The sequence below is a fragment of the Gopherus evgoodei genome, chromosome 8 (genome assembly GCF_007399415.2).
Source record: "Gopherus evgoodei ecotype Sinaloan lineage chromosome 8, rGopEvg1_v1.p, whole genome shotgun sequence".
Taxonomy (NCBI): Eukaryota; Metazoa; Chordata; order Testudines; family Testudinidae; genus Gopherus; species Gopherus evgoodei.
In genome coordinates this window covers 36124473-36151950 of record NC_044329.1, presented here as the reverse complement: position 1 = coordinate 36151950, position 27478 = coordinate 36124473, and the positions used below count along the sequence as shown (strand labels likewise).

The 27478-nt window shown below is 50.1% G+C and overlaps 1 pseudogene; it reads left to right on the top strand.

Moving 5' to 3' along the window:
• Positions 1-3186: 3186 nt before the first annotated feature.
• On the top strand, positions 3187-3299 carry LOC115656992 (annotated as a pseudogene).
• Positions 3300-27478: the final 24179 nt, after the last annotated feature.

The following is a 27478-nucleotide window of genomic DNA, read 5'->3' as shown; positions in this document are numbered from 1 at the left end:
AAGGATTATTTGGCCTCTGCTTTTAATTATTTCCAAAGCTGGGACTGAAATTTCCACACACAAAAATTACCTGCCACTAACAGCAGGTAATCTTTTATAAAGACCTATCCCACAGAGAGTGCACGAAGCAATCAGAGCTACAGTAAATCCTCTCTGCAGCAGCTGGGGTCAACCATCCCATCCCTTTCTCCCAAATTTATGGAGAAGCGCGTCCCTGCTGGGGAATACAATAAAATAAAAAGGTGGAATAAATAACACTCACCAGTTGAAATGCAGGCCAGATGGGTCTTTTCTGGCCCTTCTTTTTCCTTATTTTTCCATTGTAATATTCCCTTCTTTTTCCTCTCCATCAGTCTTCAACTTGCTACATTTGCATCCCCATATGTTCCCTTCCTCCTTTCTCTTTGTACTTTCCCATTTTCCTTCTCCTCTTCCTGCCTTCTTTTCAAAGCAGAACCCTCTTCCTCATTCTTTGTTGCCTCGTCAATGAGTATAGTCTTTTTGCACTGCAGTATCCCAATCAAGGGTCAGGGCCCCACCATGCTAGGTGCTGTGCAGTCATATAACAGAGAGATGGTTTCTGCCCCCAAAGAGTTTACAAACTAAGTACATCTCCCCTCTCTAGTGCAGAGCCCAGCTCATGCCATGATCCCTCTGGCCATCCCTCAACCTGCCATGGCCCAAACACAGGACACGTGACAAAGACCCAAATAAAGGGACAGACACACATGATTCATTCAGAAAGTGCCGGGAGACTGATCTTGTAAGAAGAGCTCAATCAACCACCTCCTGATTGTCTACTTCTGATGTAAATAATTATCATTCAGCAGCTAAAGTGAGGGGAGCCCAAATTGGTGTGGAATGTAGGGAGGTTCCTGGGGACAGTGGGGAGGGGAATGGTGCTGGCTCCATTTTCCTGGTCTCTGTTTCCTCTTTACTCTCCCCTGCTCATACAGGACATGACAATGACCAAACCGATCCAGTCGTATGAAACATAGAATATCAGGCTTGGAAGGGACCTCAGGAGATCATCTAGTCCAAGCCCCTGCTCAAAGCAGGACCAATCCCCAGACAGTTTGTTTTTTTAACCCCAGTTCCCTAAATGGCCCCCTGGATTCAGCAGGCCAATGCTCATGGCAGCCCTTCCCTCCTGTTTGTGTCTTTTCTTTAGCCCAGCTCCCTAAAGGGTGACAGCCAAGGTCATTCCCTCTCTGTGGAGCGCTCCAGCATCATCCCAAGTGGGACTCCACAGACATGCAAGCCTGGATCCTCAAGGCAGCTTCACCAACTGACACCAGCTGAGGTGAAGAGAGGACACCTGGCAGGGAGGTACGGGCTGGGGGCCCTGTCAGGGTGTCTGGGCAGAGCTAGAGAAGTGGGTATGGTCTCTTTTCAGGAAGGGGAGGGAGCTAGGATGGAGGAGTTACTTCAGGTTCCTAAGGCAGCTTCTAACAGCCTAAACACTGACAGAAAACACTTCATCTATGCTACATGGCCGAGCCAGCACCCATGTGAGAACCTGAGCATTTGCTGACCACTGCGTGTTGAAATCTGTAGTCGTAATGGCTCATTAATGTCATTTTCTGCATTTCATTATTTTTGAGAGAGGGGAAAAAGACAGTAAGTGAAGACAAAGGTCCCCAATCTCGTGGCCCCGAGAGGTTTGCCTGAGTCAGGAATACAGCATCAGTTGTCTGTCTGTCTTTCCAGGCCTATCAGCATCACCACTTACCCAATCACTTCCTAAAGATCACCCTGAATATCCCAAGAGGATCCACTATAGCTGATATTTCATTGGGAATTCCATACATTTCACAGTAGATTTGATGTTTTGTATATAGTTCCATTGTTTGGTTGTTTTAATTTCCACGTGGTTATGTTTCAGGTTATACAGGTAGTTATTCTGTGTTCCTGACTGCCTAACACCACTTTCATTTTGTACCTTCTTACAGCTCTACCACTGAAATATAGTGCAACCGGAGAGCAGTCCCTAGGCTGATAGTCCATTTTGTCCCACTCCATTTTGCAGAGCAGCAGATTCCTTATACTTTTTGCCTAACTCAAACATGGCTGCTTCACCTCCACTGCTGTGTAGCCACTAGTTCCTCTGCCTGGGACTAGGAACGTGAAGCACTCTGAGGGCTTGTCTACATCACAAAGTTGCAGCGCTGGTGAGGGGGTTACAGCGCTGCAACTTAGGAGGTGTACACATCTGCAGGGCATCACCAGCGCTGCAACTCCCTGTTTGCAGCGCTGGCCGTACTCCCGTTTTGTCTCGGGTGTAGAGGATCCAGCGCTGGTGATCCAGCGCTGGTAATCAAGTGTAGACACTTACCAGCGCTTTTCTTGACCTCCGTGGAATAAGCAGGTATCGCAGCATACCTGAGGAAGCCTCTCTGGTAATCAAGCAGGTATCCTTCCCCGCGGTTTGCTCTGGTGTTCTCCGAATCCCCCCCCCCAAGCGGGTCTCCTTCCCAGCGGTTTGCAGGGGGGTTCGGGGAACGCGAGAGCAAACCGCGGGGAAGCAGGTCTCCTTCCCCGGTTTGCTCTCGCGTTCCCCGAACCCTCGTGCAAGTAGGTCTCCTTCCCCGCACCCCCGAGCAAGCAGGTCTCCTTCCCCGCCGTTTGCAGGGGGGTTCGGGGAACGCGAGAGCAAACCGCTGGGAAGGAGACCTGCTTGCACGGGGGTTCGGGGAACGTGAGAGCAAACCGCTGGGAAGGAGACCTGCTTGCACGGGGGTTCGGGGAACGCGAGAGCAAACCGCGGGGAAGGAGACCTGCTTGCTAGGGGGTTCGGGGAACACTGGAGCAAAACCGGGGAAGGAGACCTGCTTTCCCGCGGTTTGCTCTCGCGTTCCCCGAACCCCCCTTGAAGCCGCCCAACAGCGCTGCAGTGTGGCCACATCTAACACCACTTGCAGCGCTGGTTGCTGTAAGTGTGGCCACTCTGCAGCGCTGGCCCTATACAGCTGTACTAATACAGCTGTAACAACCAGCGCTACAAAATGGTAGATGTAGACATACCCTGAGGTATCTCCAGCATAAGAGCGCTATAGAAAAACCAGATGCATCCAAGGTTAGCGGATCAGAACCCAAGTGAGCAACTGCAGTACACACTTATGAGCACTAGGGGGAGCACAGGGAAGGAGTCAGAAGAGGGAACCGGAGCAAAGGAAAAAGTGAGTTGTGTTTCCAAAAATAAAGGGTCCACTATAACTAAAATTGGAACGATACAGAGAAGATTAGCATGGCCCCCGTGCAAGGATGACACGCAAATTCGTAAAGCGTTCAAAAAAAAATCCTGCTGGCCACTTCCTTGCTTCAGTCAAACTACAACACGAATCAGACTCTACTCCATTGTATTTTACTAGCTTTATCTTTCCTCCTGTTGACCATGTATGCCGCGATGAGTCAAAGGCTGACCAGACAGCAAGTGTGAAAAATCGGGACAGGGGATGGGGGGCAATAGGCGCCTATGTAAAACAAAGTCCCAAATATTGGGACTGTCCCTATAAAATCAAGACATCTGGTCACCCTAATGAGTCAATATCCCCCTTCCTCCCCACGTGACTGAAAATCTGCCACTGGAAGCCATTTTTGCTATGCTTCACACACAGGAGAGGCATGTGATGCCATTCCCCCCTTCAAAACGAACTGGGCGTGAGTCCCAAACTCAGCTCCTTTTGTCACACGCCTGTCTTCCCTTTGTGTTGCTTTTCCCTTCTGCTTCCATTGGCTTTGCCTTCCCTTTCCCAGCACTGCTGCAGCTGGCCCACTCAGGTGGTAGCACACTGTCATGGCAGAGCAAACAGCTGGTAGAGTCTTCAAAGGACCCTTGTGGATACAAATTAAAGAGAGTTTCCCAGGCTGTAGCCACACGCTTGCTGGGTGCTTGGAAAGGCCGGCTAGATCCCACAGAGGGGGAGTTTATGCTGTGTGCCGCACTGGGACACACTCAGACGCATGAAGTATGCCTCACTCAAGTCTCTGAGACCATCTGTGTTAAAGCTGAGTTAGACACCCAGCTCTGACTTTCAAGGTGAGTTAGGCACCTCACTGTTCCTTTTGAAAATTCCAGCTTCTAATCGTAATACCTAGCTCTTATCATCAGTAGATCTCCAAGCACTTTACAAAGGAGATCAGTGTCCTTAGCCCTATTTCATGGATGGGGAAACTGAGACACAAAGAGGGAATGCAACTTGCCCAGGGTCACCCAGCAAGCCAGTGACAGAGCAGGAACTGAACCCAACTCATCTGAGTCCCCAGTCAGTGCTTTATGCACTAGGTCATGCTGCCCCATGTTGCAACCAGACCACATCACTAGCTAAAACAAGAGTAAAACCACAAGCCCTGACTCCCACCGCCCCACACTAATAACTAGTGCCTATTTCATTTATTTATTGTGGCTGTGGTGTATACTATAGTCCTTCCATGCCAATCCGCAGCTAGTCAGGACTCTTCATTAGCACTGTGCATAGCTAGACCACACAGGCGCAGTTACTCTCTCTGGACAGTTAGAGCCTGGCACAGAGTAACGGGAAGGTGTTGTGACCAGAAAGCCCTCAGGAATAGTTCTGATTCTGGTGCCTCCACCGTTTCCTGAGTGAATTGCTTTCCTGGGATGTATAGAAGTGTTGGTGCATTTTGAAAATTCAGCTCACAGCAATCTCATTTGGTTCTTAAGAACAAGCCTCTTTCATTTCATGTTGTACTTTCAGGCTGAGGTTTGATAAGCTGCCTAAGTGTTGGGATCCAAACCCCTTCAGCTGGAAATCTCAGCTTTCAGTATGACGCTCCCTCTATTTGAAATGCATCCTTGGCTGGTTTTTAACCACATTCAACAAGCACTTTGCTCCATACAATTTAAGGGTCAGATTCTGCCACGCTTGGTCCCTTGGGGAAAGATGCACCCCTGTGCATGGGACTAGCACAAGCATCAGGCCCTACTTGAGTCCGATGTAGGGCACCAGAATTAGTGACACTTACAGTATTGCCACCCCCATGCATTTCAAAGCCAAGAATCAGGCTCCCAAGATCATCAGATTGGCTGGAACTCAAATGATATATATTTTTTAAATATGAAATGCTGAGTTCTTTTTGAGTTTTTAGGCTGCATTGAGCTGAAATGAAGTGTTGTCTAATGCTTACAGCACTTTGTTCTATTCCCTGTTCTGTCACTGAGCTGCTGGGTGACCTTGGGCAAATCATGGCCACGCTCTGTGCCTCAGTTTCCCCAGCTGAAAAATTGAGATACTGATACTGACCTCCTTCATGCAGTGTTTTGAAATCTACTAATGAAAAGCACTATATAAGATGTAGGTATTATTCCTTGAAGGATGAGAGTTTATCTCCCTTTCAGACTATGGGGTTGTTTGTTTTCTAATTCTTACTGTAACTCTGAATATCAGTGTTACCAGTATTAATGACCAACGATTTATTAAAGTTCACCACACTCTACACTGCAGTGAAATCTTGTGGCAATGAGTTCCACAGCCTCAGCAAAGCACTTAAGCCTGTGTTTCACTCTAAGCACATGAGTAATCCCATCCCCATTCGGCAACGCACATGCTTAATTTTAAACACATGCATAATTCCAATTTAAGTCAAGGGCACTTAACTACATGCTTAAGTGCTTTGTTGAATTGGGGCCCAGAGCATGGATTTAAATGTGCAGGATCAGGCCTCAGTTCAGTGGTCACTGAGTGTAACACACACTTATGGCTACCAATTGTACATGATGTACAAAAATACAGTAACTCCTCACTTAACATTGTAGTTATGTTCCTGAAAAATGCAACTTTAAGAAAATGATGTTAAGCTAATCCAATTTCCCCATAAGAATTAATGTAAATGAGGGTGTTAGGTTTCACAGACAGAAAACTAACATATATATATATATATATATCCCTCAATGGTTAACTCTCACACTCTACAAGGCAGTAGGAATGGAGGGAGGGGAGACCGCCTTGCAGAGACAGAGACACACACTGTGTGCCAGAGAGAGAGATGCGCATTTCCCATTTAAGTACACTGCTTTGTTAGATCAGCTTGCTGAGATCTCAGCTGCTGCCAGCAAGCTCCCTCCGTCCTGAGCCCTGTTGTGTGTCCCCCCTGCTCTATGGAAGATGGGGTAAGCAGAGTGCAGGAGCAGGGGGGAGGGGAACACCCTGACATTAGCCTCCCTCTTCCTTCCATCCTCCCCACACAGCAAGCAGGAGCCTCGGGGAGCAGCTCCAAGGCAGGAGCAGCACAAGGCAGTGGGAGGGAGGGACAGCTGCAATAGCTAGCCTGCTGGGCAGCTGCTGCACAGGGAACTTAGGGGAGCAGGGAACTGATATGGGAGCTGCCGGTCCACCCTGGTTCCAAGCCCCCACCAGCTAGCTGCAACAGGCTGCTCTTCCTGCAAGCAATGGACAAAGCAGGCAGCTGCCAAACGACGTTAGAAGGGAGCATTGTACAACTTTTAAACAAGCATGCTCCCTAATTGATCAGCAACTAACAACTAAACAACGTTAACCGGGACGACTTTAAGTGAGGATTTACTGTACATATAATGGGGTAACAAGGAAAAGGCTTCTTATTTACTTAACTTGTACTAACATTTGTGGAGTGACAGTACAGCAAGTATGTCTCCTGCATAGCAAAAGACGACTCGGCCACTCCACCTAGCAGGGACTGAGCACACGAAATAGCAGAACAGCCAGTAGGAACTAGATGAACAATCTTACAAAAAGATATGACAGTTTTTCACAGGAACGGCTCCAAATTCGGACCCAGTACTATCTGAAGCTGCAGCATTTGCACCATAGCTACAGAATGACAAACGTCTTTCATTTAGATAGCACCTTTCATCCTGACGGCTGTCTCTGAAAACTCTGAAAACTCTGCTATGGCATATGCGCCCCATAACCCACTGCTGATGTGCATCCACCTCTGGGGTAGAACACTGCTGGCATTTTAAAATGCACAGCAACAGCACACCCCCATTTCAGGGCAGGGTGCGAAGAAGAACCCCTTATAATACTAATTTATGCTATAATCAGCATTTCTATTGCTGTAGAGCAGTGTTTCCCAGACTTGTTCCGCCGCTTGTGTAGGGAAAGCCCCTGGCGGGCCGGGCCGGTTTGTTTACCTGCCGCGTCTGCAGATTCAGACAATCGTGGCCCCCACTGGCCGTGGTTCGCTGCTCCAGGCGAATGGGAGCTGCTGGAAGCAGTGGCCAGTACATCCCTCGGCCCATGCCACTTCCAGCAGCTCCCATTGGCCTGGAGCAGCAAACCACGGCCAGTGGGAGCCACGATTGTCCGGACCTGCAGACGTGGCAGGTAAACAAACCGGCCCGGCCCGCCAGGGGCTTTCCCTGCACAAGCGGCATCCCAAGTTTGAGAAACACTAGGCCCCACTCAGGATCAGGATCCTGGTTTTATGTACAAACATAAAACAGAGCCCCTGCCCCCAAAGAATTTGCAGTCCAAATAGATGGATAATTTTAGGCAGACAAAATGGGCCAAATGTATCCTTCATGTAACTGCATTGACTGCAATGGAATTACTCAACGTGAGTGAGCCAAGCAGGGTTTGCCACATGTTGTGCAGCCCTTGGGTAAGTGAAAACCTCTCAGCTGAGCCCCCCAGTATCTTGGGGATAATGCATGTCTCATGCAAGGAGCTGGGAAGATTCATTAGTTAACATTTATGGCACATTCTGAAGAGCTCCAGCTCCAGCCGAAATGCATAGCTTGGATCTTTTCACATGGACAATGAGCCACTCATCTTTCACTAGCCCTCTTTCCACAGATCACTCCACGTTCCAAGACTTGCTTTGTCACACTAGTCGGCCGGGGACATTTTTTGCCACTCCATGCCTCACGAGTTGCTGCTTTAGAAGCAATACTGACGAAAGATTATTTTTGCATCCGTAGAGAGTCTTGTGGTTAAGGCTCTGGACTGGGACTCAGGAGACCTGGCTCAGTTCTCAGCTTGGCCGCTGCAACAGGATAACAACCTCCAGAGCGCCCCCTCATGGCATCACCCCTGCCTCAGTTTCTCCCTTCTTCTGGGCTCCTAAAAAACTGCACGGCCTAGTTTGGCTGCTGCAGTGCCTTGGTCCTCCAGCTACATCACTACCAAGAGTCAACCCCCCGAGTATACCTGCATCCAAGACACACAACACAAAATCTCTGTGCCATTTGCAAACTGGGGCCAGCCAGTCCTTCATCTTCCAGGGTCTGTCTTCTCTCCTCTAATTCTTCTGCTTACCCTTTGAGCTCAGCTTTAGCCTTTCCTGGGATCCTTTCCCTCTCTCCCCTCAGCCCTCCCAAGCTCCTGGGGGGGGCACTCCCAGCCTTCCCACCTGGTGTCTTTCACAGGCCTCTCCCTGCTTCTTGCTCTCCTCTAGCTCCTCAGGGCTACCTGCTGTCCTCTCCAAGCAGCCATCTGCCATCACTCTGTTTCTCCCCAGCCCTCTACCTTATCGAGCCCAGAGGCCTGATTGGGTCATGTGACCTTCATTTTCCCCATCTGGGGAGGAGCACTGCCTGAGTCACAGGCAGGGATGAGATTCATGACCCCTTAAAGGGCCAGCCATAGAAGTCCAGATCCTCAAGGATATTTGAGCAAATAACTTCCATTGAAATCAATGGCACCTAAACACCTTTGAGGATCTGGGCTTGGGCAAGTCATTTAATTGGTCCATGCCTCAGTTTCCCCATCTGTAACAGTCCAGTCAGGCTAAGTTCTTTGAGGCAGAGACCATCTCTCACTAAGTGTATGGATTGCATCTTAGCTGTTAATATAAATAGCAAGAAGAAGACTCAAACATCCAGTAGCCTGTTTTAGGGGCAAAAGCTGTCTGCCCCTGAAAAATGGCCTTACATTCCCTCACCACGGAAGGCTGGTTTTGCTCAGAAACTAGCTTGTTTCCACTGGAAAACAGGCCCATTTTCTCCTTTAAAAGTTCTTTCACTTCAGTGAAAATTTGGTTGCCAATCAGCCCGTTTCTGATACAAACCAAAGTCTGGAATCTGGAAATTTCAATACAAAACTTTTGCACTTCTCCTATGCAGGAGAACGCATTGGTGGTGTCTTCTCATCTGCTCCATCTTCACAGATCCTTTTCCCCTCTTCCTGTCTGTATGCCAGTCACTGTTTTCTGTTTCTCTGCTCAGAGGAATGTTTTCTAAAATAAATACCATCACAAGGCTGTCAGGCAGGACCTGTCTGAATGAGGGTGATTTCCCAGATTTATGAGGGCACTTTTAAACGTCTCATTGAAACACATCATGAAAGGGGAAGATTTAAAAGCTGCCTTAAAATTAGTCCCAACTAAGGAAGTTTCCATACCAATGAGGGAAGACATGGCAGGCCAGGCATTATACGCATAATGTCAAAGCTCCTGGCACAGCATTCCAAGGGTTTCTGCACACAGGTTCTCACACAATTTCCTTTCTTTCCAAGAAATGGAGAAGATTTTCAGAAATAGATCCCAAAGAGAATGAGGGCAAGTGTAGGTGTTAGGTAGATGGGTCTGAAATTCAGTTTCTCCTTTAATTACCTGCCAGACCTCTGTTCTGGGTTCCATCTTCACCAATGACAGACATCACTACAGCGGACTCAAAGGTGGGATTTTCCAAGTGCTCTATGGGCAAGAAGCGCCAGGCTGCCAGTGACTCTCAACTGGATTTGAGCACCTAACTCCCCTAGGCCCTTTTGAGAAGGTCGAGCCCAAGTGCTTTCTCCGGGAGGTTCTCTGCAGCGCAAGCAAGTAAAGGAGGACTGGATTGCCAGAGAATTTGTAGGCCCTAGTGAGCTGTAGGGAGCAGAAGACCTGATCCAGATTCCAGGGGTATACAAGAGGGGCTGCTGGCAGGGTCCCACACCCCAGGGACTGGACCAGTCTGAGTTTGTTATCCTTCACGATGCACTGCAAGGCCCAATGCTGCTTCTGGGCTGACAGGGAGTTGTGGGCTGGGCAGATTGAGGGGCCATGGGGCTGGTTCTGTGGTGGGGGGATACCCTCTGCACATTGCTGACAGGGTAGGGGTATCACTGGGTAACTGTCGAGAGCTTGGGGTGGGTGCTCCCATGTGCAGTGCACTATAAAGTACAATAAATAAATCCACAGTAATGTTTCAGTAGTCACAGATTACTTCTCGGACCAGATCAGGCCCTGGTGCAGTTCCATCAAAGCCAGTGCTTCAGACTGGGGAAGGGGCTGCTTGGTCAGAACAGAGCAGCTTTTTTTTAAAAAATTTTTACGACAACTTACCAAGTGCCCTTTAAGGCACCACAGTCTAGTGGCTAAGGCACGGGACCAGGACTCAGGATCCCTGGGTTCTACTCCTGCCTCTGCCACCAGCCTACGTCACCTCTGTGCCTCTGTTTCCCCAGCCACTATTGTATAATCAGCTTTGTGGGGCAGGGACTGGCTCACTCTGTTTGTATAGGCCCCAGCACCATGGGGCCTCTTGGCACTGCTGTAATGCAGATAATAATCACCAGGGCTTGTCCTGGTTTAAGTATACGTGTGACTGTTTCCATATAATGCAGGGGCAGGCTTCGACTGCAGGTTTAGAACTCAGAGCCAAGAGCCTTGGATCTCCTGAAGGTGCCACCCTCCTCTGCAACAGACGTGTCACATCACCGTGGGGAAGCCAATTAATCTCTCTGGCCTCTCTGAAGTCAATGGCAAAACTCCCTCTGATGTCAAAGTGTGTTCCAGCAGATGCTGTACGGGATGGTGTTGTACAAACGCAAACAGCACAAGCAACACACAGGAGGAATCATTAACCATCCTAGTGCAATGGCCCCTGGTTTAGGTTGGGATTCCCCCGGTGTCACTGTAAATATGCCTGCTTTATACTCAGCTTCCCTAATACTGCCCCTCCACAGCTCCCTAGGCAAATACTGTTTAAGCATGTTACCAACACATGTAGAATAAATATTCATAACGGCCCCTCCTAGTGCCCCTTGTTGGAGAGGTTAGTGCTGTCATCCCGATTCTAACGAATAGGAAAGTGAGTTACAGCGAGGTTCAAAGACTTGACCAAAGTCACAGGGAGAGCCACAGGACAGGGGTCACTAGTAGAGACTGCTCAATCAGGAGGATGGGAGTGGTGGAGACATTATGTCTCTCCAGTCCAGTGCTCTACTGCCTCCTCTGTGGCAGTCCATCTGCAGCAAGGGAAGTCCCTGGTAGTGCAGCTCCAACACAGCCATGTTGTAGCTCGCCAGGAGCTCCGGCAGAGCCGCCTGGTTTAGCATAGCTCCGTGGTTTATTCTGCGGGGAGGTGGGAAAGCAGCCCCAACAGAATAACGGTGGAGGAAATCCACAACAGGAGTCATCATGGAGATTTCCTCCCCTTTGCAGGTGATCTGGGTAGACAGCAGAAAGGCTCTGTGCTCTCTTAGCTCCGCCCTGTGATGCAACTGGCACCTCAGATATATTCTGCAGAAACAGGAAGTTCTGTGAAAAAACCAGCAAGCCTTAAAAATAGAGAAATATTATTCTTATCCTTCTAGGATTCACCACAGGATCTCAAAGCACTCCAGCGAGGTTCACATCAGAGGCAGGTATTATTTTCCCCATTTTACAGATGGGCAAACCGAGGCACTGAGAGATTAGCACAGCTTGCCAAAGGTCACCCAAAGAATCACCGGTAGAACTGGAAAGCAACCTCAGGAACCCTGACTTCTATTCCCCCACTCCAATCAAGAGACCACACTCCCACCTATACCTGGGTAAAGCCCATTTTGGACACTCTTAAGGTCAGCATCCATAACAGTGGAAAAGTAGCCCCAGGATTGGTCCACCCAACAAAGCAGCTCCCAAGAGACTTGCCATATGATTTAGCCCTTGACCACCACCGGCCCAAGCACTGTCGGGGTCCTGAGCATTGCCTTGCTAAGACATGTATGAAGTCGGCCCTGTGTGTTTTAGCCTGTTTTGTCAGCAACAGACAACCACAGCAATATAAATGCACCTCTCTTACCTTCCTGGTGTGGTGCTGGAGTTGGAAACGTGAAAAATTTCTTATGGGGACAAGTCTCCATGGCTGCGATCAAAGACAAAGCATGGAAGAGGGTTACTTAGTTGCCAAGGGGCTATTATATGCCCCAGTGTCCTGGTCAAGCCCATGCATGAAGTGAGGTTAATAAACCATCAGGAGTCATCAGGATAACTGGAAAGATAAAGGGGAACTCGCTAAAAGAAAAATTTTAATAATTTAGCACCCAGGACCACTTGATTTCCAGCAGAACAGAAGGAGTGTGGCTAGCAGCTTTCTAAATATAGATTAGAAAATATGGACACATGTAAATTTCTGTTTCTACCGTAGCTATAATTTTTATTTATACACTCCTGGTACGGATGGCTAACATTGTCCAACTGTCATACCACTTGTTTACAGCTATTGAAAAACATTAGCATCTTTCTGTTAAATCATTATTCTATGTATAAATAGCCTGGAAATTATATATTTAAAAATATCCTTTTGCTTACCTTTTGCAATGACAGCTTTGAAAAATACATTGCTATGTGATCATATTAATACTCAGTCTAAGCATAATTTTTCCAACAGGCTTTAATGTAAAGAGCTTATTTTTATAGGGCTTATGGTAGCCTTGTTTTTAAATTGTTTACATTGTCAATTACAAAGCATTTCAGGTTGGCAGCATATGCCAAGAGAGATTTCAAAGCATTATCAATACTATGAAAGCTGGTTTATTAAGTCTGCAAACAAGATTCCATTGGTAAGTAATGCCATTGGTTTATGTACCTAGTATCTGGGCTGCATTTAAAAACACATATAAGTCATTTTCTCATGCTCACTCAGAAAATGAAGCAGTAGAAAATAGACTCTGTACTCTTTCTGTGTGATTAGTTGGGGGGAAATAATATAACAAATCCATTGCCCCACAAGACTGTATGTTGTAAACTATAGCCCCCAGGAACTTTGTGCCAATAGCAGGGACATTGCTTAGAGCTTCCTGCTCCAAAAGCACAAGCCGCTTGAGCTAACGGAGAATCTTTTTTCTGGTTGAAGTACAAGGACTATGCAACACAGTTGAGCAATTTCTAGTAGAGCGTAATAGTGCACATAGACATGATCCAGTTGACTACAAAGTGAGTATCAAATCTCTATGTTGGTTCCATGTAGCTCTTGCAAAGAATCAAAGAAGCTACTTTTGATCATCAGAGTTAGACTCTTGCAGTTAAGATAGAATGAGATGGGGCATGAAAAACTAACTGGAAAATATTGTTTTAAAAGATATAGGTAGATTATTTATTTGGTGTCATTTTACAGTGCTAGCCAAATTGATATGGCTGATGCATTCTTTCATCCTGCAATATACAGTTCTTCAGTGAAAGGGGAAGACATAGCCCCAGAATGGCAGTCTGGATGGGAAGCGCCCACAGAAACATTGTCATCTCTTCATCCCCCGTTTTGCCCATCTTCAAGGACAGATTAGCCAGGCTAAAAGCAGTCAGAGTGATTTACTGAATTCCTAAAGGTGGGAGGCCTGAGGAAAGCAACCCCAAGGTCCAGAAGCCATGCCCAATGGTAAACAGCGCACTGTGCCATACTCAGCAAACAACAACCCAAAGCACAGAAAAAGATAAGGGCCCAAATTCTGCAACAGGAGTATAAAGTTGGTGTAACCTCCCTGGAGTCGGTGTTCAGTTACACCAGAGTAACCCAAGGCAGGATTTGGCCTAGTGGCAGACATAGGTGCTAGAATTAGAGGGGCTGCTGCACACCACCCCAACCCACCACCAACCCCCGCTTGAAGTGGTTTCCATCAAATACAGAGTTTATAGTTTAGTTCAATAGCTCCCAGCACCCCCACTGTACAATTGGTCCAGCCCTGCTGGTGGCAGAGGACATTGCCTTGGCTGGCTGGGAAGCAGAATGAAAGGGTTTAAGGGGAGGATCCCCACAGCCCTTGGGACAAACCAGGGGGCCACACTGGCTGCTGGGCAAATCTTTGCTCCTCTCCCTCCCTTTGGGCTGGGGCTGGGTCTGGTCTCCCAGCGGCTGCACGCCCAGCCAGGTCCCGGCTCTTTCCCCTGTCCCTGCTCCCAATCTCGGGAGCCAGCGGCTCCGGCCCAGCTCTTCTGTGCAGCCGGGCGAGCTGGCAGGCGGCCAGGGGAGGTGTATGGAAATGACACCGCCAGGGCGGCAGAGATTTTCCCTAATTTCTCTCCATGCCGAGCTGACATTGGCTGGAAAGTGGAGCAGCTCGTCAGGGACAATCAATGGGAATCGATCGCGCTGCTCAGGCTCGGCGCGGGGCTGTGGAAATAGCACCGCCGCCCCCCCAGCCCACGGTCACTCGCGGCTCCGCTCCCCGCGGTCCCTTCAGCCGGCAAAGTTCGGGGGAAGGGGCCGCCCGAGGGGCGCCCCCCGGCACAGACCCTCCCATCCCCGCGGGCGCTTCCAGCTTCACGGGCTGCCGGCCGAGAAGCCAGCTTTGCACGGGGGGAGGGAGGGCTCTGCCTTGCGCCCACGGGAGAGGCGCTCGCGAGTGGGTTCGAGCTGCCCAGCCCCCACGAGGGGGGAACCATCCTCGTTTGCATCTGCCCTTGGAATTGCGCCCCCGGCCGAGCTCCGCGCGTGGACAGACGCGCCCCACGGGGGCTCAGCCCTCGCCTCCCCGAGCCCACCGGCTGGCTCGCAAGGCTGGGCGAGCTCGGGGGAGCGGGGCACCGTGGGACTCCATCCCGAGGGGCTCGGCGGGGTGGGCACCTCCCAGAGTCACTCGTTAAGCCTCAGACGAGTTGCCTGCAGCACACTGGGAGGGGGGCGCGGCTGCTTAGCTCGGGGTTTTAATTCCTCTTCCTTGCATGGGGGACCCGCTGGCCCCCCGGCCTTTGCCATTGCTCGCAGCCCCTGGCTCTCTGCACCGATCTCCCCCGCTGCAGCCGGGGAATGGTGGGAGGCTAATGCAGAGACCAGGCCACGAACAACACCCCCCCGCCGCCGCCGCCCCATGTACCGCTCTGGGGTTGGGGGCCGCAAAGTCAAAGTGGTTCCAGCGCAGCTAGCCCTGGGGAACAGAAGCACAAGCCTCCCCCCGGGGGTGCATTTTCCTGCAGCTTAATGGTCCGGGGTAACCGAGCCCCGTCTAATCATTAACCTTGGGCCTGAGATCTGAAGGGTAACCAACTCCACGGGCTACCTTTCCTGCTCCGAGCCGCCTCTCCCCTGGGAGCTGCTGGGGGTGGCGGGTCAGGGAGAGGAACCTGGGGCGTTTTTGGCAGCACGAACTCGTTTGCAGCCTGATCTGCCCCGTGGGCTGAGGAAGGACAAGCTGCTACAGGTTTGCAACCAGGCGGGGTCTGGGGGTCGATTGACATTCACGTTTGTTGTGGAAGGGCCAGTTCACTTTAACAGGGGATCTGCCTTTTCCCAGGCTGGTGCGAAACTCTCTGGTTGCAGAGGCTGGCTGCTTGGTTTGGGGTTGCTTGTCAGCTTGCTATGAAGAAATCAGATAAAAGAATGGGTCCTAGCAAAGGTCACAGGCTACAAAACTCCAGGCACAAATCTAACAACCCCTCACCTCCATTTATACCTGATTGACTAGTTGTTCCCCTTTGCTAAGCATGCTTAAAAAACTGTTTTCAGCTCAAGCACTTTAAGATCCTCCTAGGGAAGATGCTAAGCAGAAAGTAATTAGTATTTTATTATTAACTCTCCTTTAAAAAAAAAATTGGAATTTGTTCTTTTCAACCGATCTCTCTTGCATCAACATGATTCTTTTTAAAAGGGGCTCTGGCGCAGCTTAGATCTCAGGGGCCAGCACTGGTCCACAGACCGCTTGTTGAGAAACACTGACTTAGACAAGGCTTTGCAACAGACAAAGCCCAGACACAGCTAAAATAATTGCAAGACCCTGATCCTGCAGTTGAAGCCATGTTGCCATGCACTAAACTTATCCATACCAGACTTGCCAGCTCTTGCAATTGGAGCATACGTCTTGCAATACGGAGAAAAACTTGAAATCATGACTCGCTCAAGGCCCAGAACCCAGACGGCCAATAAAAAGGAACCCAGCATTTACTCGTTTTTAAAATCTCATGATTTTTAAGCCCTCCGCCACATGGTTTTGTGAGTACTTCATCACACTCTTGGAGGTGTCGGTGATGGCACAACAGTCGCTGGTTATTAAAGTGGCAGTGTCACACATGCAAAGAGCAATTGCTCCTGAACTATGCTGAAAGCCACTTGGAGATGGATCTCTTGAGGCAGTTCTGCAGCACGGTTCGCCCATGAAATGGTTAATCTTGGCACCAAGCCCACAACTCTTAAGTAAATAAAGATAGTTACTTTTTCACAGAGCAGCCTTAATTAATGGCAGAATTTCCTGACATGCTTTTCTTTGGTGGCTTTGCTGGGTACGGCTGCAGGGGTTTTAGCCTTCCAGCTCCCAAGCCCTATTGTGTTTCAGTTCCTGCTGTAGACCCATTTCCCCTGGGGGAGTCTCCCTCCCCCGTCCTGCCCCCACAAACTCATCAGTTCTGGATGCTTCCTAATCTTATGCCAATAGGTCACAGTAGGTCACAGGTTTCACTGTGTTCCACTATTGTCTGATGTTGATCTTAATAACAATACTGTAGGATCCTCTTAATTGGGACACCTCCCTGCCCCGGACAGTTTATCATCCAGATTAACAGAGGTGGTCATTTAAATGGGGCTGAGAAGACATGAAAGGAATAAAAATACTGTGCTGAATAAAGGTGTCATATACTGCATTTCAGAATTGATTCTTCTATACCTATGCTATCTTTACACTGCAGTGCCTCCAGTTGGTTCAGAGGAATTATTCCTCATCTACACCATCATAAGTGAGAGGAGAAGTGGTCCCTGTCTCTTCTTTTTAAAAACCTTTATTTGACAACTCTGGCATGAATCAAGTTAGAATTCCACAGCTATTTAACACCTGGTTACAGCCACTCACCACTAACAATAATGGATGCATGGCGCTTGTGTAGTTGCTTTTCATTTGAAGATCTCAAATAGCCTTACAAATGTGGATAGGCGGTATTCATTTCTACTGTACAGATGGAGAACGAAGGCACAAAAAACCTAGATCCTTAAAGGTATGGAATCAGACCCAAATCAAGAGGACTTAGGTGCCTACATACAGCGGTGGCTCCAGGGACCAGCGCTTCAAGAGCGTGCCTGGAGCTGCAAGCCGCCAGGGGCAGCAGTCAGTCAGTCAGCCTTTGGCGGCACGCCTGCGGGAAGTCTGCTGGTCCCACGGATTTGGCAGCAATTTGGCGGCAGGTACACCGAAGCTGCGGGACCGGAGGACCTCTCGCAGGCAAGCCATCGAAGGCAGCCTGCCTGCCGTGCTTGGGGCGGCAAAAAAACTAGAGCTGCCCCTGCCTATATACCTTTGAGGGTCTTAGCCAGAGGGGTTATGTGACTTGACCAAGCTCATATGACAAAGCAGTGGCGGGGTGAGGGTTCCAATCTAGGGCTGCTAATCTGTAGACCTCAGAGAGGATAAAAATCAGCCCAGTGACAGGGCCAGCACAAGGCCTAAATATCACGTAAGTCCCAGTCTGGCCCAGCCCAGCTCCCTTTATTTGCATGGAATTCAGAGGGGACAAGATTAGGCCCTGAAATCCTAAGAGTTCAGAAAAGTGCTTTGAGTATGGAAAGTTCTATAAAAATGCAAAGTATTATATATTTTTGCCTAGCACTCACACAGGACTTGACATGCTGGTCAGAAGGGAGCTAAAGAATAGTCACAGAGAAGGTAACAAACCCCATTTTACAAGGAGATAATAGATTCAGAGAAGTGACTTCCCCAAAGTCACAGCGTAATCCAGGGGCAGCTCCAGGCACCAGCACGCCAAGTGCGTGCCTGGGGCAGCAAGCCACCGGGGGCGCTCTGCTGGTCGCCGCGAGGGCAGCAGGCAGGTTTCCTTCGGCAGCATGCCTGCAGGAGGTCCGCCAATCCTGCAGCTTCGACAGACCTCCCGCAGGCACGCCACCTAATCCGCAGGACCGGGGACCTCCTGCAGGCAAGCCTCCAAAGGCAGCCTGCCTGCCATGCCTGGGGCTGCAAAATACCTAGAGCCGCCCCTGTCGTAATCAGTGGCACAGCCAGGATTAGAAGTCAGGACTTCTGAGTCTGGACCAAATCCTCAGCTGGTGTAAATTGATGTCACACCGCTGCTGTCAATACAGCTGTGCTGATTTACTCCACCTGGGGTTCTGGTCCTTTGTGTTTATTCCTCTATGCGCCATGCTAATTAATTTGAACACTACCACCACTGCTGTTTAATGTTCTTTAAATATACATTCAGACACTGTCAAGATAAATCTGTCCAGGCCGAATGCAATTTTCCATGAGGAACTTCTGTGACTGCTGCAGCGACAGCCACTCTATAAATTAATAAAATACATGATTGAACAGGAACGTATATTGTAAGCATGATTCAAAATGAGTGAGGGCAAACCTATGTAACTGCGTACTCCACGTGGAATGAGTGTAGGTAGGTAAGTAATTGGCTGAGCAGGTGAATCACAGAATGAAAGCAGCTGGAGATGGAAAAGACCTAATAGTTCATCTCATCCAATCCCCTTGCCAGAGCAGGCTTGTTTTCTGCAGTATATTTTCTGGTGCTTTGGCCAGCAGTTTTAGAGGTCCCAAGCAATAAGGCTTCCTTTGCTTCTATATGCCACAGTCAATAGATCTCACTATCACGAAGATATTCCTGATAGTCAGAATAAGTTTTCTTTCTCTTACTTACACCCAGCGCTAAGTGTGCGTGGTATCAGGGCACTGAGATGGCGTGGATCTCCACTAGGGCCTTGGTCCTGGAGAACCTTTTATCCTTTCTCCAAAGCCCTGATCCTACACTGAGCTTCACAGCACCTGCACGGAACCCCATGGGTATCAGTAGTTCCCTACGTGGGCACAGGGGTCTGACTGCACAGCGCTCATGGCAGGATTGGAGCCTCGGCCTGTCTGGTCTCACATTACAATCCTGCTCTTGCTCGAGCTGAAGTCAGTGACAAGACTCCCAGTGATTTCAAGGAGGGCTGGCTTGGTTTCTCTGTTTAGTGTTGGGGGGGCAGGAGGGGTATGTGGTGTCATGAGCCCCCCCCCCCCCCGGATTTTCTGCTTGGCTTGTACTGTGCATGCTCAGTAACACTACTGATTTGAAGCCACCTTCATTCTGCTCCCCACCCCCATCAGCAGGCACGGGCCATCATTGAAAGCATGGCTAATAGGGTGCTTTGCCCCTATTTGAATTCCACAGCTGTTGCTTTTTGTGCCGTGCAAGTGGTACATAATTCCAGCAGATGTATTTCACGGCTGGCTGTTATTAATCCAGCCTGAAGAGCTCAACACTAGTCTTGAGGTTTTTAGCAGGATCAAATGGCCTTGCAGGAGGACTTCTGATACTTCTGCCACAGGGCTTCCGGTTAGACATCAAGAAGGTTCCAATGCTGGTCTCAGACTCATTCCCCATGCACAGGTGTCCTCCATCGCCATGGGCACTAATCGACACCTTGGAGACAAATTAGTGAGGGACTGATGGTGTCCTGTGGTCTGAGCTCCCCTCTCATGCTTACACTAGTGCTATCCAAATCTTAATGGGGTCAGAGTAGTAGTTTCGCCTCACTCAGATCTTGAATCTCCAGAGCTTATACCAGAACTAAATTCACTCATATTAAAAATAATGAAAATAGCTCATAATTACGGCAACACTTGGGGGATCTCTATGCACAAATGGTCATCCAGATCCTGTATGCAGCTCTGAAATCTCAGACACAATCTTTATCGTAAAAATGCAGGATTTTTCCCTCAAAATGTGTGTGTACCTGTGTGTGATTTGCTCCATTCACTTTCAGCTTTGTTATGTTCCATTATTCCTTTTGGACGCATAGTTCAAGGGTCTTAGTAAACCACTGATGGACTTAGAAAGGCTCAAAGTTGGACCCTTGGAAGCATTTGTGTTTACAACTTAGCTAGCCTACCCCAGCATCTTCCAAGGACAATGGCTCTATTCTTTGGGGAAAAAGTAGATGGTTATATGACAAAATTCCATACAGACCTCTTCCAGCAGTACTTATACAGCATCCACTCCGGGAGTAATGACGCAATCTGAGTCACCAAATATATGCCCTTCCCCTTACACCTACTGGACTTTTATCCCCTGCACTCTTCTCCTAATGCATGTTATCTAATCTCTGTTAAACACATCCCTCCATGGTGCCTCAACAGACCTCTCCTGGTAACTTCCTTTGCCTAATTGCTCTCACGTATTGAACATTTTCTATATACTTAATCGAAACTTCACATTCTTTCATTTGAACCCAGTTTGTCTTACAATACGTCCTTGGTTCAGCCTCAGATAAGTGTCACCCTCCTTTAGATGCCTGTCTGCCAAGTATTTGCACATAACTGTCATAACCCCTCTCTCTGCACTTCAAACGCTCTCCAAGATAATCACAAGAGGCTATGAAGGGGCCTGCTGATGACTGGACTCACTCCATGGGGAAAGCATTTCCTCTGCCTATGCAGATGGGAAACAACAGGATAAAGAAATGCTCCCAGATTCTGTGACGTGCCTTCTCCAGTATGGATGAAGGAAAAATTAGGTTAAAAAACAAGATGACATCATGGAAAACATCCGGTGCCTGAGGAACCTCAAAGTGCTTGATGCTGACTCTCAGGATTTGGACATATTGATTTAGAGGGTTCTTCTGACTGTGGGAGGTTTTCTAGATCCCAAGCCCTGGATGTTCTATCACCATTGGCATATACCACCAGTTTACACCAGTACAACCCTTTGAAGCCCAAGATCTCAACCACCATCTGTTTTGTCTAGGAGAACTGACAAGAATGTCCTTTGGGGCCTGTTCTTGCTTCTGAGGATGCCAGGAAGGCTGATCCTGAGCAAAATCGAGCTCTGTCTTTCACCTACAGGCTAAGCGTACTCTCTCACCACCGCTGTTGGCCCCTGCCAATGCAGGGACATGAGCATCACCACTACCAACAGCAGAGATGTGTGTGCGAGGAATAGGGAGTGTCAGGAGTTATTGGGCAAAGGCAGATTCCATTTCTTAGCCCACTGACTTCAACCAGAGAACCCGACTGCAGAGACAAGTCTGGTTGGTTGGCTAAGGTCCAGTGAAAGAGGAATATAACTAAGACAAGTTAGTAGCACTCCCCTTTCACTAGTCATCCCTCTACCCCTCTAGTCATTTCGACCACACTCGTCACTGTTCTGTTGGAGCACCCGTTCGACGACCCAGATGAAATCATCCCATTGTTTCCGCCAGAGCTACGCAAGCTCAGCAGTTCCGATGAGTTTGCACATTTTCTGTGGCTGAACTGGTTCACAGGCCCTGAGGCTAGAAAGCAGTGGAGTGGAAAAAGCCAGTTTTCCAATGGTCTAATCTGGCTGCAAACTCCCAGGCGAGGTTAGGGTGCACCAGGGCTGCAGGGTTTGTACTGATTCATCAACACAGCCTCACTAGAAAATCCCACGTGGCTTTGTCCAGCGCAGATGGTTTGATGTTGGGGTTCACCCCTGGAAAGCAGCCTCAGGACGCTGGGGAATAATCCCACAGAGAGAGCAACAAAAACCCAGCGGAACTCTGACTGCAGGTTCACAGACACAGGAGCCAGCCCAGTGGGCTCCTGCTGGTCAATGCCCATGTGTCCTATTAACCCCTACCCCGCACTACCCTCCCGGAGCCTGCATGGTACAAGCTCACCTCTCCGCAGAACTCCCTTCCCACCTCACACCCCTCCCTCTGGCTCCCCCACCAGCCCTCGCAACACTGTCCCTTGCCCCTCCTTCCCGCTGCTGCCCCCTCCTTCCTGCCCTCATGCTCTCCTTGCCTCCCATTACCCCCACCCCACTCCTGCTCTTATCCAGGATGTGCTTTCCATGCCTGAATCACAAAAGAAGATAGTAGCATAGCAAGGGCCTTCTCTAGCCTGTAGCTGCTGGAGCCCTGCTCCTGCTGGGCCCCATCCCTCAGGGGGCCAGGCCCTGTTTGGGGGTAGGGGAGTCTCCTCTCGCACCAGTAGTTGCATGCTGCGACCCCACTGGGGCCGCTGTGGTAAGTGAGAGGAGACCTAGCCCCTCCCTTCTGTTGCAAGCTCCGTGGGGCAGGGACACGGCCCCACACCGCTGGCACGGTGCAAATGCGCTCACATTGAGCTCTTCCTGTGGGCCAGAGGGCAGGCAGCCAGCGGATCCCGGCTCCAGGCACTGCATCCGTCGCTCCCACTGGCCCCAGCCCCACTGGGGGAGTCTGCCCTTGGAGCTTTGGTCTGCCCTTCCGCAGTAGGCTGCTCCTGGCACGGCTCCCAGCCTGCATCTCCCTGTAGGAGATGCAGTAGGCTGTGCTGGCTGGACTCAGATTCCCTACTTCTCTTCTGTGGGCTCCTTTGTCTCGGGGCTTTCCCTGCTGCCACTCCTGTCCCTTGGTGCCATCTCTCTTCCCTGGGCATGGGTAACTACTCTCAGGCTTTTCCCTTCGCCCCCCACCCCCCTGCTCATAGCAACAGGAGCCCAGGGCTTTTTCAAAGCCATTTTCCCTTGTCTTCTTCTTCAGTGCAGCCTCTGTACAGGCCCACGCACCAGCTGGGCCCCCCACCGTGCTACTCCCACTGTCCCTGCTGTGCTGCTGCCGCCTGCCTCCCATCACCTGGGCTCTCCAACAAGCGAGCTGATGCCTTAAAAAAGCAACGACACCCCACCACCACCTCATCTCCCTTTTGATCCTCGTGTGGCTTTAGAGTTGGTCCCTGCCTGCCAGGACCACCCACCCCGGTGCTCGCAGAGGCCGCATCCCAGACTCCCAACGCAAACAGATCCTTCCAGCCAAGGCCCAGGCACTTTCAATGCAGAGTTAAAGGAGCTCAGTGTTTAATGAGGGGCAGGACAGAACTGGTCGCTGCAGGACCTGAGGGCACGGACCCTGGGGAACAGTCACCTAAATGCCCTTCCCTGCTCAGATCTGCCCTGCAGTGTGACAGGGCTCCCCATCCCGCCACCCCAGCCCCCGGGGCTTTGCACAACTCTGACCTTCTCTGCAGCAGCAGGCCCTTCTTACCCAGCCCCCTGGCTCAGACCCTGCCCTCCCCCACGCCAGGGGCTCTGATTGCCAAGGCCCCTGGCTATGACCCTGCACTCCCCCACGACAGGGGCTCTGATTTCCCAGCCACCTGGCTCCGACCCTGCCCTGCCCCCCAACAGGGGCTCTCCTGCTCCCCCAGCTCAGACCCTGCCCTGCTCCATGATAGGAACTCTGCTCCCCAAGCCCCCTGGCTCTGACCCTGCCTTCCCCCATAACAGGAGCTCTGATTTCCCAGCCACCTGGCTCCAACCTGCCCTGCCCCATGACAGAGGCTCTGCTCCCAAGCCCCCTGACTCCAACCCTGCCCTACCCCACAAAAGAGGCTCTGTTCCCAAGCCCCCTGACTCCAACCCTGCCCTACCCCATGACAGGGGCTCTGCTCCCAAGCCCCCTGACTCCGACGCTGCCCTACCCCATGACAGGGGCTCTGCTCCCAAGCCCCCTGACTCCGACCCTGCACTGCCCCATGACAGGGGCTCTGCTCCCCAAGCCCCCTGACTCCGACCCTGCCCTGCCCCATGACAGGGGCTCTCCTGCTCCCCAAGCCCCCTGACTTTGACCCTACCCTGCCCCACGACAGGGGCTCTCCTGCTCCCCCAGCTCAGACCCTGTCCTGCCCCATGAAAGGGGCTCTTATCCCCCAGCTCAGACCCTGCCCTGCCTCATGACAGGGACTCTTATCTCCCAGCTCAGACCCTGCCCTGCCCCATGACAGGGGTTCTGATCCCTCAGCTCAGACCTTGTCCTGCCCCACAACAGGGGCTCTGATCCCCCAGTTCCCCGGCTCAGACCCTGCTCAGCAGTGTTACAGTAGCTCCCCGCTTTCCTTCCCACCCCCCTCAAGCCTTGCTCCCCCACCAAAGTTATGCTGTAGCAGGGGAAGCAAGGGAGCTCCCCAATCTCCTCCATGTGCACTTCCCCCCTGCCCCCACTTCCCTACACTCATTCTTGCCCTGTAGCATCACAGGAGCTCCTGTTTGCTTGTCTACCTCCCCTCCACACTTGGCTAAGCTGTGCACTGCAGCCCGTAAGAGTTCAGGAATGTAACCTGGTCTCCCGCGGTGCAGGCCAGCTAGGCCAGGGGTTCACCTTCCGTCTCCAGCAAATATCGCCTACCACTGCCAGTGTGTGCAAACATTCCTGAGACTCAGCCCTGCAAGATCCTGCTCATGGGATCCCCCCTAGCCTCTCTATTTCGGCCCCATGGACGTCGGCCCAGCTTGACCAAAGCTTTGCTCCCAGGAAGGGCCAGCGCTGTGCATACCCCTGTGACTACACATCCACCTTGGAATTGGCCATGCAGCCATCTTGAGACTGCTTTGTAGGGTTGAAATCATCCAATCAGGGCACACAAACAATACCACCTGACTTCAGTGACTAATCACACAGCCGATATGCAAAGTAACTGTCCAGATGAGAATAGTTTGCAAGCACCCCATAGGCTGAAGCATAGTCACACATTTGTCGGGTCTTTTAACATAATAATGAAATTAACAAATATCTCAGGCCTTGCCCAGAGTAACCTAATATCCTAGTAAAAATCAACCCAATTAAACCCCTAACAGAGATGGATTTAAATCAATGGCAGTTTAACCCTGGCTTATATTGATCTAGTTTGAGCTGGTGTCTTAAGATGTCTCTGCTGACTCAACTCCATTAGATTTGGTGGGGAATCTGGCCTTGAGGTCATTTGTAGATAATTTGCAAACAGAAAAAAAAAAAAGGGGGGGGGACCTCCTCTGGGACTATATTGTTTTCTCTGAGTAGTTCACAAAGCTCAAGTTTTCCTCTAAGTCTCAAAATGAGATCTGTGGATCATCAAGCTGGTTCCACTAAAAGCAACTGTGTGTTCTCATCTTTGCTTTTATTGCTAAAAAGAAAAGAAAAGAACACAGAGAGCTGTTGTCCTGTGACAGAATGTCAAAGGATCTGAAATTGGGACAAAACATGCTTACGCTGCTTTTTTTTGTTCAGTGTACTGGTGTGGTTGTGCTGATTGCTTGGGACTGAGTGGCTTTAAAAGAAAATGAAAAGCCCCCAGCAAAAGCCTCTGATTGTGCATCAGGTATATGTTTAGGATGAATTTTATTATCAGGAATTGACATCAACTCCCTTGTTAAAACTGGCAGCAATTTAGATAGTTAATAGGCAGCTAGACGGAACATGGAGCCAAGAATCTAGGATCGATTCCTAACTGCGCACCGGGCACCAGCGTGTTCCTGGAGGAAAAGATGGTTCTGACCAGGCAGTCTTTGAGACCCAGCTCTCATAGCAAAAAATCACATGCCATTGGAAGACCTTGTACTCACTTGTACTGTTAGTCTATAAGGTGCCACAGGATTCTTCGCTGCTTTTACAGATCCAGACTAACACGGCTACCCCTCTGATACTTGTACTCACAGTGAGCCCTGTTCAGCACCTGGAACTGAATAAATCCTTACGCATCTGTCTACACTGCAATCAGATGTGTGACTGCAGCAGCATGGGCAGAGGCCACTCGTAAGTACCCAGGGTCTCTGGCACGTGGGGCTAGCTCACACTACTGCCCTTGCTACTGTGGCATCACTGATATTGGTACTAGCTCTAGCTGGAGCCGAACTAGCTCAGTTGTGTCCAGACGTGCTGCAATCACACCTCCCAACTGCAGTGTAGACATACTGGAAGAGCTAGCATAGGTTACAAGGTAAGGAGAGGAGGGATGCTTTGAAACAGATGGTCAGAGGAAGGAGGCTCTGATAGTGTAGGTTGGTTTCCTGGCCCTTGCCAGAGCAGCAATATGCAGTGTGCTGGGCCCAATGGTGTATAGATCTCTGAAGCCCCAGAGTGCATGAAATTAGGTTCTTCTTGTGGCATACTGGACACCATGTTAAAATTACAAGCTATCCCTTGCAATATAAGGGATTTCCTGATCCTGCTTGCAGGCTAAGGGCTCTGTAGGCAGGTGCACAATTTGGGTTGTCAGCAGTCAGTCTGCAAAGAGCCACCCTAGAGCAAAATGGGGTGAATTGTGCCTCTCTGACTAAGGGAGCAGCCTGCTTTGTCTCTCTGTGGTTTAGATTCCAATGTGTCAGGGTCCTAGAGTCTTGAAAAATAAAGTCATGTTACGTTGCAAGCTTGCCACTTCCTCCCTTATTATGGTGGCCAACAACAGGCAGCAACAGGGCATACCTAGACCAGTCCCAAATAACCAAAAAAAAATCCCCAAAGATTCTGGTTCAGTTCAAAGAGTGAGCAAAGGTTTCTGCTGCTCTTGGGTTTGACTGGAGCCTCTGGGTCCCTCAGTGTGGTGTGTACATGCACAGGGCGACTATGGAGATCAGTGTCACCACATAGACGGAGAGATGAGAGAGGGGGTTGGCGCAGTGGGACCCTTAATTGGAAGTGTCTGTCATTATTGTGTTTTAATACTCATCCTTAGCTTTGCATGGCTATATTGGAGAGAGTCCCAGGGGGTCACTCATTAAGCCTGCGTAGCAGGGTAATTATTGTATATCATTATCACCCGCATCTTGCTGCCTCACTTAAGATCGCTGCTGTCTCTGGTGTTTTAATCATTCGGCAGTAATTTTTCCCTCCCAGTTTTTTTCCCATGTCTGAGGCATTCTCCCACAGCTGCTCCCTCGGACAGTGCCCTCCTGGTCTCCTGCCGCAGGCATAGATGGGAGAGGCAATACCAGCGAGAGGTGAAGAGTCAGCTCCAGTTCTCAGGCTGCAGCATGAGCGGGGTATTCCATGGTTTCTGGGATTTCACACCAGCGGAAGAGGCTAGCGGGACAGTGGCAGAGAAAGACTTTACAGACCCCAGCCAGCATTCGCCTGCAGCGCTTCAGCTGAGGATCTCAAAGCACTGTATAAAGAAGGGTAATGTCCAGGGCTACTTTCAGCCACTGATGTCCCCGTGCGGTAGAGGGGTGTGTGAGGACCAGCCTGCCTCCCTTTCCCCCTTTTCAGCCAACATCTGTTTATTCCCATATCTGGTAGTTCCTTCCTATGACTTCAGCCAGATCATTAAGTCTCTTCCCTCAGGGCAGTAAAGAATCTAGTGAGTCAGGAGGCCAATAATCCTGGCAAAAGGTCAACAGTGTCTGGCCTCTTGGGGTTACTAATCCCTCTGCTAGGCTTGGGAGGGGAATCCAGGCCCACCCACTCCCCTGGATGCCAGCCCAGGGACTCTGTATGAAGCTGTTGGAACCAGTTTCTCCCACCCCCTTACTACTTTAGACTCACACTCTGTGACTCTCTTCCTCTGAGGATGGGATTACTGTCCTAGGCAGCTTCCTGCTAGACTGGTGCCTGAGGGACCTGCCCTCAGTGGTGCCTAGCAGCCACTCCACCCCCTCCCCTGCAGCCTTTTTATCT